Source organism: Cupressus sempervirens, chromosome 6 (genome assembly GCF_028749045.1).
Source record: "Cupressus sempervirens isolate cs-2001-9-10 chromosome 6, ASM2874904v1, whole genome shotgun sequence".
Taxonomy (NCBI): Eukaryota; Viridiplantae; Streptophyta; class Pinopsida; order Cupressales; family Cupressaceae; genus Cupressus; species Cupressus sempervirens.
In genome coordinates, this window is record NC_143123.1 from 45,640,618 (window position 1) to 45,653,328 (window position 12,711).

The 12,711-nt window shown below is 33.6% G+C and overlaps 1 pseudogene across 1 annotated transcript; it reads right to left on the bottom strand.

Annotated features, from left to right (window-relative positions):
* Nucleotides 1-8,636: 8,636 nt before the first annotated feature.
* LOC149551047 (arogenate dehydratase/prephenate dehydratase 1, chloroplastic pseudogene) lies at nt 8,637-10,393 on the bottom strand (annotated as a pseudogene). Its single transcript, XR_016352659.1, has one exon. The product of XR_016352659.1 is annotated as an arogenate dehydratase/prephenate dehydratase 1, chloroplastic pseudogene (transcript).
* Between the last annotated feature and the right edge of the window lie 2,318 nt (nt 10,394-12,711).

Here is a 12,711-nt window from a genome sequence, read left to right on the forward strand (position 1 = left end):
ACCAACTTATCTTGTCTCAAGAGGAAGTGGCATTTGCACATTTCATTTCTCTAGTCTAAATGGAACAAACTCAACTATCAAATTTGGAAGTCTAAAGCACACATTCAATCCCAACTCTTAATATAGAGAGTCCTACATGTGAAGCTACCTATTGGTGATTGGTTTAAATTTGTTTCTCTTATTCCTACTTGCCTTTTTTGTGTCAATATGTAATCTATAAAATGTGCTTTTCAATTTTGAGTGCATGCTCATAATTAATGACACTTTTTATTCACCTTATTGCCTACTTTATTCCCTTATGTAGTGTTCAAAAATAATTGTAGACTACAATTCTGCCTCTTTTGATATTATATCCTGTAATACCTCTCCTTCGCTATCATGGTAGACTTAGTTGTTAAAGTTCTATATGACTCTTCTACAGATGTGTTAGCCCTTATTTGATATTTGAAATGCAATACTTTGATATGTTGAGTAATTGATTATGCCAAGTTGCAACAATTTCATAGTTGCAGTGATGATGCTTTAATTGCTCTTAATTAGTTAATGAAATTATTTTTATGATGAACTATCATAGGTTGCATCTTAGAAATATGTTTATTATGTCCTCATGATGATGAGATGTTCATGTTAGAGTATGATATTAAATATATTTATCATTTACTATTATACTTACCTCATACTTGCATGTGTATGGTGTGTGTGTTTGTTTCACATTTATGTTTGACTTGCTTGATATGGTTGAGGGAGGGAGTCATAGTCATCTTCTAGTCAAGATCTACACAATATACCACTCCCAACCATTTTTTGTTTAGCTTATATATATATGCACATGTAAATGCTAGTCTTTTATACCGATTTGCAGGTACCGGGCATTGACTTCCCTAAATTGTCGGAATGAGCATGCCCAATTGCAATAACTCAATGGTAAGAATGGTGAGATAATGTCCAAGTCCAATCAAAACCATAGCCTAATTACTTGTGTTGAGAAGGAGGACATGTATCTGACTTTCCACCCTTTTTAAACTCATGAGTTTATCTTTGTTTGTGTTGTTTAATTTTGAGTTTTGGTCTGTTTTTGTAATGTTGTTTTTATGTGGTGTCGGCTATGTGATTTATTTGGTAAATGATTTAATTATAATATTTGAGTTAATCATACAATATTGAGAATTATTAAATATTATTTGACTAAAAAGAAAATAGTTTAGTAAACATTGAATCATGTTAGGTTATTTATCTTGGGTTCCTGAGTGGGGCATTACACATCCCACACTTACAAGAAGAGTGTTATTTTTTTTGGAAGTGAAGATTATTTATGTCATTTCTAACTCCACTCTCCCCCTTCAATTAGAAGCTCATATGATTTGTACTTATTTGTCTCTCCATATTATCAATTTCCAAACAACCAAGTCGAACATTTTACTTAATGAGAAAATATATGACATACTTCCACAATTATATACAATTTATGTAGGCTAGTGATCATTTTTATTAAAATGGATGCATAACTAAGATACTTATATTGAATGTCATTGAACTCTAAGTTTATACTATCAATCAATTTCATTTTGATGTCTAAACTAAATGTGATTGTTGTTCATTTGTATTTACAACAATGATATAGTTGTTATTAAAATTATTACACTTGTAATATTAAATTTGATTTGCATATTTCAAAGTATACCCTAGCATTTATGTTCCATACTATGCTCTTTTTCTTTTTTTCTTTTTTTTCAAACAAAACCTAAATAAGACTATCAAACCATCACATTTAGCCCCCGCACTTTCTTAGAAACATTAGGCTAGTCCAGTGAAGATTATCACAAAATCAAATTTATTCTCCAACTATAAACTACCCCTTATCAATTGTGGGGCTTCTCTATTTTGAGGATACTCTAACAATTTGTGTTGCCCATAAACTTTTTCATGTTATTCAATTAACCAAAATCGAAATGATGCTCTATCAAGCTAATTAGAATATACACCTAATTGCACCATTGACCAAAATTCAAAAACTCGTAAAAAAAAAGAAAAAAAAAAGTTTGACTATTTTCTTTCTTTCTTTTGTATTACCTTTAAAACTTATTACAAAGTAGTCCCCAATAAGAGTTACCATTATCAACAAGGACGCAAAGCATCTAGTTCCTGCCGATAGAAGAAAATAATATGAGTTTTATGCAATAATAAAATGTATAAAGTCTTGAAAATAATATGTTGCATTTTGTGTATAAATAATTAAAAGCCCTACAAAACAAGAAGTCAATTTGTGAATAAATATATTTTTATGAATTATTTCAAATATAATATAGATGAAAACTTTATAGTTACAAAAAAAATTGAATAATAAATTGTTTTCATTAGACAAACAAATAAAGGTAAATATATTTTTATGAATTGTTAGTTCTTTCAAATATAATATAGATGAAAATTTTATAGTTGCAAAAAGTAATTGAATAATAAATTGTTTTGATTGGACAAACAAATAAAGGGAAAAGTTGCACTCCCTACTGTAGCACAAAATGACCACTCAAATTGTCAATAAATATATTATGTTGAATTATTTTAAGTACAATAAATACGAAAACTTTATAGCTCAAAAAGTAATTGAATAATAAAGTGTTCTAATTGGACAAACAAATTAAAAAGTAAAAGTGCATTGAATGCTATAGTTTCATACCTACGGTAGGAACTAATGAAAATATTAAACAATGAAGTTTATTCTTTAATTTAAGACTACCCTTAACAAATTACATTATCTCCCAAAGTAATTAACAATCAAATGTCTTCGCCAAAAAGAAGCTACCCTTCCTTTGAAAATAATTAAATTCATAAACTACAAAATTACAACCTAATCCAAGAGAATTTTGTAGAATGTGGTACATAGGCTTATAGGCTTGTAATCATTAATGTTAACAGTGGTACAATGTTTAGGGATCAACACAATAAAGGTTTTATTGTGTTGTCATAACATTTTAGTAGTTCCTGAAGAAGCTCCTAGCTACTCTGGACACATCCAACCCCATAATGTCCCAAAATTCTTGGTAGAAGGTTGGGGGGAAGTCCTCTGGGCCTGAGGAAATGTAAACATTCATGGAGAACACAACTACCCTAACTTCTTCATCCGAAACCCTTTCTAGAAGGTGTTGATTGTCTTCAGTGGTAAGCACTCCAGGGATGTTTTGCAGAAGTTGGTTGTGGTACTTGCTTGTGTCAGTGTCTTTAAGGGAAAAGGAGGATTTGAAAGAGTTGGTAGCCAAGCCCCCAAAAAGCAACTTATCATTACAAGTTTTTCCCCTTTCATTTTGAAGGGTATCAATAATATTTCTTCTTTTATGATTTGTGGCATACCTGTGGAATAAGGTAGTATTCTTATCACCTTCCCTTAGCCACAGAACCCTCAAACATTGCTTCCAAAAATTTTCTTCCCAACCCAACAGTTGCTTCCACTCCTCTATGCACTTTCTCCCTTGTGTTCAATATCCAGCGGGATGTTGCCTTTAGCCAGTTGGGCCTAAAGGTGGGAAAGTGATCTAACAAGACTTGTCTTGGTAACAAAGATGTCTCTAAAATTTAGCTTACTCCAGCCTTTAACCTCAATTTTAATTAGATCCAACTTAGAAGAGACTCTAAACATAGTAGTGCCCATTATGGGGGGTGTTCAACCATCTTTCAATCATCTTCCCTAAAGGACGGGTGGACGCTCCACATGATTTCATATATGAATGGGGGATGACCACGCGGTGGGGAATCCTTCCATCCAAATATCAATGGGTTGTGATCAAATAGAAGTAGGGGCAACAACTTCAAGAGGGAGTCATTAACAACCACCCAAGAAGAGGAAGCAAGGAATCTATCCAATCTGACCTGGATCAAATGAGCTCCTTTTCAATTATTAGTCCACGTAAAGGGATTGCCAGTGAGAGTGCTATCCACCAAGTTGGTACTATTTATGAAACTCACAAGTCCCCCATCCCATCACTATAGTCAAAAAGACCCCCAATCTTCTCGGAAGGGAAAAGAAGGGAGTTGAAGTCCCCTCCGAACAAGTTATTGTTAGAGGGGAAGGACTGTAAATAATTTTGTAATTCCTCCCATAGGGATTTTTTGCCAGCCCTAATGTTAGGGGCATACACATTGAAAAGTTGCCAATGGTTCTGATATTTTACAAAAGAGGCCAAAAGGTAGTTTAGGGAAAAGTAAATGAGAGAACCCTTGAGTCTAGACGGGTTCTAGAGAGTAGTTATACCCCCTAAGGCACCATTATATTTTGAGTAAAAGAACATGGCCTCCAACCAAAGGTTATTAACAATTTTGGAGAAGTTACAAAAAGTCATTTTAACTTTTTGGATCATAAGGATATCCACCTTGTGCTTAACAATGTACTGTTTAATAGAAAATTGCTTTTTAGGGCTCTTAAGCCCTCTTATATTCTAGGAGAGGAAGATTGTTTATTACCTCTACGATGGGTGTCTAAGGTGAGTTGCCTTCCAACAACAATCTCCCTTGACGCTTGACCCTTTCTTTAGGTCTTCCTCTTGCATAGTCTTCCACCCACATCTAGCTTTTCAACCTTTTTGTCTTTAGTCTTTTTTTTTTCCCGCATTTTCCACTCCCCTTCCTCCTCATCAGTTTCAACATCCACTTTCCTCCATCTACAACCAAAGATCATCGATCAACCCCACCTTGGGGGGTTGAGAGATAAAGACATAGAGAGATCGTTGTCATCACCAGATCATCGAGTGTATGATCAGTAGCTTCAACTAGGACCCCAAGGATCTCATCAAGAGTACCTTCTTTCATTTGGGTTTCCTCAATCACATTGGGCAAGAAAATTGAAACTATGGTTCTTCCCACTTCTACCAACACCTGTTGGTTATCTAAATCCTTCTCAAGGGAATCCTTTGGTTGCCTAACCTCAACCACCAAATGGTCGAGATCAAAAAACATTGTTTCCTTCTCTACAAGGGTTTGTTGGATCCCTTCTCCCAATGGGCCATCTTGTATCTCCACAATCACTTTTAAATTTTCTCCTTTCGAGCTATTGGTAACAACCACACATTGGGACTCACTAGTTTTAGAACATTCTCCTTTAGTTGTATTAACAACGCCAAATGAGGATATTTTTTCTTAAGCTTTTTGTTTTGTTGGCTTACAGGTATCCGTAGTGCGACCCCTAGTTCTGCAGTTTTGGCAAAACATGGATGCATTTTCATAAACAAGTGCTTGTATATGCTTCCCAAACCTTGGCTTTAGGATGACAAAGGTGGGAAGGGTTTTGTTTATAGCCGCATTAATGCAAAATCTAGCGAACACCAACCTAGATTTGGACAGAGTGACACCATCCACAACAATGAAATTCTCAAATGAGTCCCCAATGCAACCATATATCTGCTCAACCCAATATTAAAATGGAAGACCATGCAAGCTAATCCAAACAGGAGCCATGCGCAACAGATCTGTGGTCGGGTCAAACCCTGGCTTCCATTTAGCTAGATTTTGGGGGTGCTTTCTATATAACCATGACCCCGCAAGGATCTTAGATAGGTCCTCAATAGTTGTAAACCTAAAGAGGAAAAGGCTACCCACCATAGCAGAGGTGGAAACATTGCATTTCAATTTTCATTGCCCCATAGCCCATTTCTTGACCATCTCAATCGAAGGTCAAAAGTTTAGGAATTTACCCACCACAGCAGGACATAGATCTGCCATGGTTATGTCCACCATTGAGATAGGGAGCCTTATCTTAGTCCTTGCATCTATGGTGGTAATATTGACCAAGACTGATTCAAGTATGTTCTTAGGAGCCCCCACCAACACAGATTTCTAATCATTTTTTGTGGGTTTCAATGGGCCATTAATTTCAGGACTCATAGTTTATGTCTCACCTTCCTCCGACAAGATAAGAGACAGTCCATTGTCAACCTTAGCCAGCATCAAGGCCAAGGATGGCCCTAGTGGCACATGGCCATAAGAACTTGTGGGGGAGGACAAATCCTCCCCTGCTTCAGACATCACAAAATTGAAAAGCAAAAGAAGTGGGAAAGTTGGAGATTGCAGAACAAGAGACTGCAAGAAAATATGCAACAATATTGGTATACCAAGTAATATGCTACTTTACAAAATAATTAGAAGATGCCCCTAATTAATTTGTTTATTTAATTATCAAACAAACCCTAAAGAAGAATATTGTAGGGCCTCTCTATTTTTTGTATTGATCTCTTTCTCAAAATCTAAGTGATGCTCTATCAAGCTAATTAGAGTATACACCTTTATGACAATTATTAGAATATAAACCTACAAGCTACACCATTGACCAAAATTCATAAACTCGTAAACAAAAAAAATAAAAATTTAATTTTTTTATTTCTTTATCTTCTGAACTTAGCCAACTCCTTTTGAGTTACCTTTCAAACTAATTACAAAGTAGCCCCCAATAAGAGCTACCATTAACAATAAAACTATTAAACAATGAAATTACAATCTAACAAGAGACGCAATGTGTCTTAGTTCCTACCTAACGCATAATGGTTGTAGAAGTGTAGATGAGTGAGAATCTAAATTAACATTGTGAATGCATTAATTTTTGCCTAGAAATGCACTAGTGATCTGATAGAATTAGTCATATTTTGTTGTTAAATTCTCATCCTAGAAATACACTTGTAATTTGATAGGATGGCTCATATTTTGTTGTTAAATTCTGGTGCTATATTGTTATATCTTTGGGCATTTAAGCCCAAGAATAAGAGGCCAAAGTCCCCAATATGACACTAAGTGCTTAATATCATACTACAAGCAATACATATGCTTTAGACAAATCTGCACCTTCTACATTGACAAGTTAAATTATAGAACTTGAAGAAGTGGTGAAGTATTTGGAGTATCACATTATATGTTTAAGCATACCATGCATGCTACTAGAGAACCATAAGTAGTTGGAATAACTCCCCCAACTATGTATTATTCTCATCTTGATTATCAAATGGAACTCACACTATTTTTAATTATTAGCACTAGACAAAAACTGGGATAGAGATATAGATAGATATAAATAGCAGTATACAATAATAACAACATAAACATATATGCTGAGGAAAAAAAAGGATAGATAATATAGAGGAGGAAGAGGAAGAGAGATAAAATAGTAAGATAGAGTGATAACAACATAAATTGTGTGTGTGTGAGAGAGAATTAAATATAATTATTTTTCTTAATAAAACAAATAGTCAAAATAAAATTATGATTACAATAAAAAAAAAATATATATTATATTTTAATTGATGAAACTAAGAATTTAATTTTTATATTAAAATTCACATTTCTATAAGAAAAAATGAAATATATTGAAATATAAAAATATTTTATAAATAAAACTAATTGTTTAATTTTACACAATTAGAGAAGGTTTACTATTTAATGTTTTGTATTTATAAAAATTTCATAAAATCAAGTAATTTTTAATTATGAAAAATATCTATATAATTTAATATGTACATTTGTAAATAATAAATAGATGTAATACATATAAATTTGATTTTGATGAATAAATATGATGTAATAAATAAGAAATAAAATATAACTATTTAATTTTAATACATTGTTTATAAAAACATAATAATAATTTATATGTCTTTTAGAATTGAATTATTTCTTTTTTGTGGTTATTTCTTTAGTATATTTTTTAATATAAAATATAATTATTAATTTAATATTAAAATATATATTTAAGTTTTAAATGTATTTAATCTAAATGATAAATTGTTTAAATAAAAAATATTAATAATAATAAATGATATAATTTATAAATTGTAACACTTATCAATTATACGTATTACAAACACTATTATAAAATATAATTAAAAAATAATATTATTTAATTTATTTTTATAAAAATAAAATAATAGTAATAATTTAACTACTTTTATTAAAAAACAAAATTTAAAAAAAAATTAGAAATTCAAATGCAAAGATATAACATATTGAAATTATATTAAAAAAGACACACACACACATATATATAGATTTGATTTTTTCATTATTAATTATCACAAAAAAAAACTATTTGATTTAACAAGTTATATCAAATAGTTAAAAAAAATCAATGTAAAACTAATAATAAATATATTTAAACTAAGAAATTAAAAATATTTAATAGATTGTGATAATTAATATTGATTAGACATATTGTGTGAGGTGAAAGATAAAATGATTGAAAAAATAAAATCTTATCAAAAAATAAAGTTTTAATACATTCAAGATTAAGTTCTTAGAAAATATTTGTATTTTATGTTGAAGAAAATTAATTTTCTCCCCCACTAAAAATAGCATGGTGTAATAGAATAGAATAGATGAAAAATATGATTTATAAAATAATTAAATATTAAAAATAGAAACATTTGAAATCTCATATATAATCTTATATAATCTTTTTGGTTGATTAGTGTTAATGTCATATTTGATTCCTTGGCAGGAAGGAATAAGAGCTACCATTAACAATAAAACTATTAAACAGTGAAATTACAATCTCTCAAGCAATTAACAATCAAATATCTTCCCCAATAAGAAGCTACCCTTAACAAATTGTGACGTCTCTCAACATAATTAATTTGATAAACTCTAAAATTACAAACTTATCCAAATCCTTGTCACATTAAAAAAAAATTGTATTTATAATGATCTTGGTCTGTTTACATTGTACAGACGTAACGTTAGGGCCCATTGTTGTAACCAAATACAGATCAAACAGACCGAGGGCTGCAAGTTTCTGTGAAGGATCGAAACTACAAAAACAAAAGATCGGGAAAAAATAATCAAACAACTACTGGTACAGAGGCGTATTCACACATCATCAGACACCTGTACAGAAATCACAGACACCATCTATGTACACAAAATCATCATCACACACATGAATTTCTCCCCAAAAAAACCAAGCTTTACAAACCCTAGCTTTTGCGCCAAAAATTTTCAAACCCTAGTTTTCCCAACCGAGATCTTTCAAGCCCTAGCTCTACAAGCCAAGATATTTCATACCCTGGCTATGAGAACCAGACTCCAATCCAAGATTTCTGAAACCCTAGCTTTCCAAACCAAGATTTCTGAAACCCTAGCTTTCCTGACCAAGAACTACGAATGGCTGCCATAGCTTCCCAGAACCCTAACAAACTGAGCAATTCCCTTGAGGTCATCCATGGCGTCCTCCACGGCCGGATCCGTATCAGATCCCTCTAAATCCACAAAGAAAACGTATCCAAAATACTTAAAACTCGCCCCGTCCCCGCCATCGACAATCGTCAGCGGATTCTCCTTCCTCGGCCGGCTCTGAATACTGCAAACCCTAATCCCCTTCAGCGCAAAGATCGAAAGCGCCTTGTAAAGATCGGCGGCCCCGCCTTCCAGAGAAAAAGCCACGGTAGTCTTGGAAGAAACCCCGACTTTCGACCTTCCCAGCAAGAAAAACCTCGTCGTATTGGACGAATCATCCTGCATGTTTTCCTCCAAAACCCTCAGACCAAATTCACGGCCGGCGATCACACTCCCGATGACGGCCGTATCGGAAACCCCGTTCTCCGCTACAAATCGCGCCGCCGTAGCCGGATTTTCTACCGCCTCGATTTCCACGCCCAGCCGGCGGAGCCGCCCCTGGCAATGATCCAGCGCCTGAGGATGACTCACAATTCTCCGCAATTCCATCCCATTTACCCCCAAAAGGCAGTGATTTATCGGCAGGAGCACCTCGCCGACGATCTGAACCCTGGGATGGCGAAGTAACAGATCCAAATTTCGGTCAATTACGCCGTCCAGTGAATTCTCCACTGGCACAACGGCCCGATCGGCAGCGCCACTTTCGATTGCCTCGAAAGCCGCTGCCATTCCGCTGCCACAAGGGACGGCATCGCAGCGCTCGAAAGCGCGCACTGCCGCCTCATGGCAGTAGGATCCCCACTCACCCTGGTAGGCGATGCGGACCGGCTTTCCGCTCCGTGTCACTGAATCCGGTGCTCGCGGCTGAAAGGAATCTTCCGAATGCCGGAAGATTCGCTCCAGCCGCTCCACCACCCCCTTCTTTGAGGTTGATGGCGGTGCTGCCTTTGACTTCAAGCCGTCCTTCGCCATAGGACGACTCTGGTAGCACCGCCACCTCATGCTATCCCTCGCCTTGCATGAGATAGGGTGGCTCTGGCGACATGGGGATGAGGTCGCCACCTTTGCAGGGCCTGTGTGTAGACATCTAGAGGCCGCCATTAAAGAAAAGTTTTACCTGGATTGATCAGATTAGTATGCTTTTGAGCTCATTACAGGCAAAATGTTTCTTTCCAACACCCAAACGAGAAAAAAAACAACAAAAAAAATGGTGTTTTGGAGAGATCTAGCAGTGATCCCTACCAAGCTCTTGGGACACTATTGGGGATGTTTATATAGGCGTTTGGACGCACGGGGTAGGTGGGATGTGAAAGAATTTGTGGTGTGAACGCATGGGTTTGTATGGAGGAAAATTTGAGATTCCACGTGGCGCTCTAACGTTCGTTTGCCTCAACAAACTTTGTGTGAGGCAGAAAAGAGCACGCGCGGGTCTTCCATTCAACGTGCCCACCACCTCGTCTTCTGGTAGTTAGGCAAGCTACCTCCAACTTGGTGTGTTGGGTAATGGTGATTATTCACCTATGCTTAATCAATGTTTATTTTGAAAATTTGATTTAAAAGTTTGGAGAGTAGGGAAAGATGGTAATTTAAATAATGTTATATATATCAATAATACTGAATCATTTATCATTTATACAGTAATAGTGAATTATTTCACTTTATTATTATTATTATTATTTTTATCTTTTTTTAAGTTAACTGCCAATAATTATTTAGCTCAATGGTAAACGTTTGGAAAATAGGGAAAGATTCTAAATATTGAAATAGTGATTTAAATAATGTATATCAATAGTGAATCATTTGTATATCAATAGTGAATCATTCATGTATCACTACTTGGTGTCTTTTATAGCTAACTCCTAATAACCATTCACCTAAATGTCTTGGAATCTAGTAAGCGTTTAAATTTTATCATAGTGACTTTCATAGTTGTTAACTTAAATACTGTGATATATACTAATAGTGAATCATTTATATACCAATAGTGGATTGTTTATGTACCACAGTTGATCATTTTTTAAAAACCTTTTTTAGTTAAGTCCCAATAACCATTCACCAAAATAATGTCACATATATCATTAGTGAATCACTATATACCAATATTGGTTTATTTATGTATGAGTAGTTGGTGCTTTTTAGTTAATTTATTATGCGCTTAGTTTTAAAAAAAATTTATTGTTATATGTCATGAGCAATACTTTGTATGGACATTGTGAAAGAGGTAAAAGACTAGTGACGAAGGATATCTTACTAAGGGGACACTTTGGTTTGTATTGTTTCCTCTTAAATCTCTTTATAAATCATGAGAAATTTTATTTTGATAGTTATCGATGTAACATTTTATATCACTTTTGAAGATTTTTGTTGAAAAATTGGTTTGTATCATTATTTTTCAATATTGAATTTAAATGTCTTTTGGTTTAGACTTTGTGCATGGTGTCGTTGGCTTATACTTTGGGTTCTTCTCATATAGGTGTCAAGGTATGGTTGGACTTAGTTGATAATGATGGGTAGGGGGCAGCTATGATTATCGTCAAGGATTAGTCTCGTTCCATCTCACCCCACATGTGCTCCAACTTGGCAACAAAAGTAAGTCAAAAGAAAGAAAGAAATAAGAATCAATTAATTGGTTTAATGGTCAAATATTGAATTTAGAGCAGTAAGTTATAAATTGTATGGTAAATAGTGTAAAGTTTCAAGTCATTTGTAAAGATATTTGAAAATGGTTTGTATTATTATAAATATTGTTCGTGTAATGGTTCAACATAAATATTTAGATAAAAAGTAGCAAGTTATAATGATAGTCAAAGTAAAAATTTAAGTTGCTTGGAAACAAATTTAAAAAATTATGTTAGGTTTTGTATTATTATCATTTAGTTTTTAGTACCCTATATGAATATTGTTTAGTTTAATGATTAAACATGAAATTTAGATAAAATGTAGTACAAAATGTACATCTCATGGGTAATGTCTAATTGGTCTAGGATTTCACTTGGTGTGGGAAGTACTCTTTGTCAACCCACATTTCTTTAGCTCATGGGCGTCTTTCATTATCAAGACAATGGATAGGACAATAACTTGTTAACATAAAGCAAAGTGTCATATTGAATTCTTGAAGGTGTTTGTAGGCATTTCCCCTTTGTCATAGGTTGACCAATCCTTTGTATTATTGTCTAGTAGTTCAAACTTGGGTTGTGGTGTAGTTGAAGAAGGTAGGTGCTCTACTAAGATCTATCAATAGGTTATGATAGTTAATTGGTATGAAAAACCATTACAAATTTACTGTTAAGAGTCATATGTTCTTGATTGATACAACTATATCTTTCTAATGAAGAAGTCCAAAAATGTGTTTATCAAAATTTGAGAGTAATATATAGAAAATGACTCTCTTAAACCAATTTGAATGATTAAAATATATACATTAACATATATTTTTATATCTAAATTCAAGAACAAACTATAATCACAATTATCTAAAAACACAAAATCACATTCATGTTTTTTTACAGTTACAATTATTGCTATAGTTACAACTATTAGATAAAGAAAACATATTTTTTATTTTTTACTAAG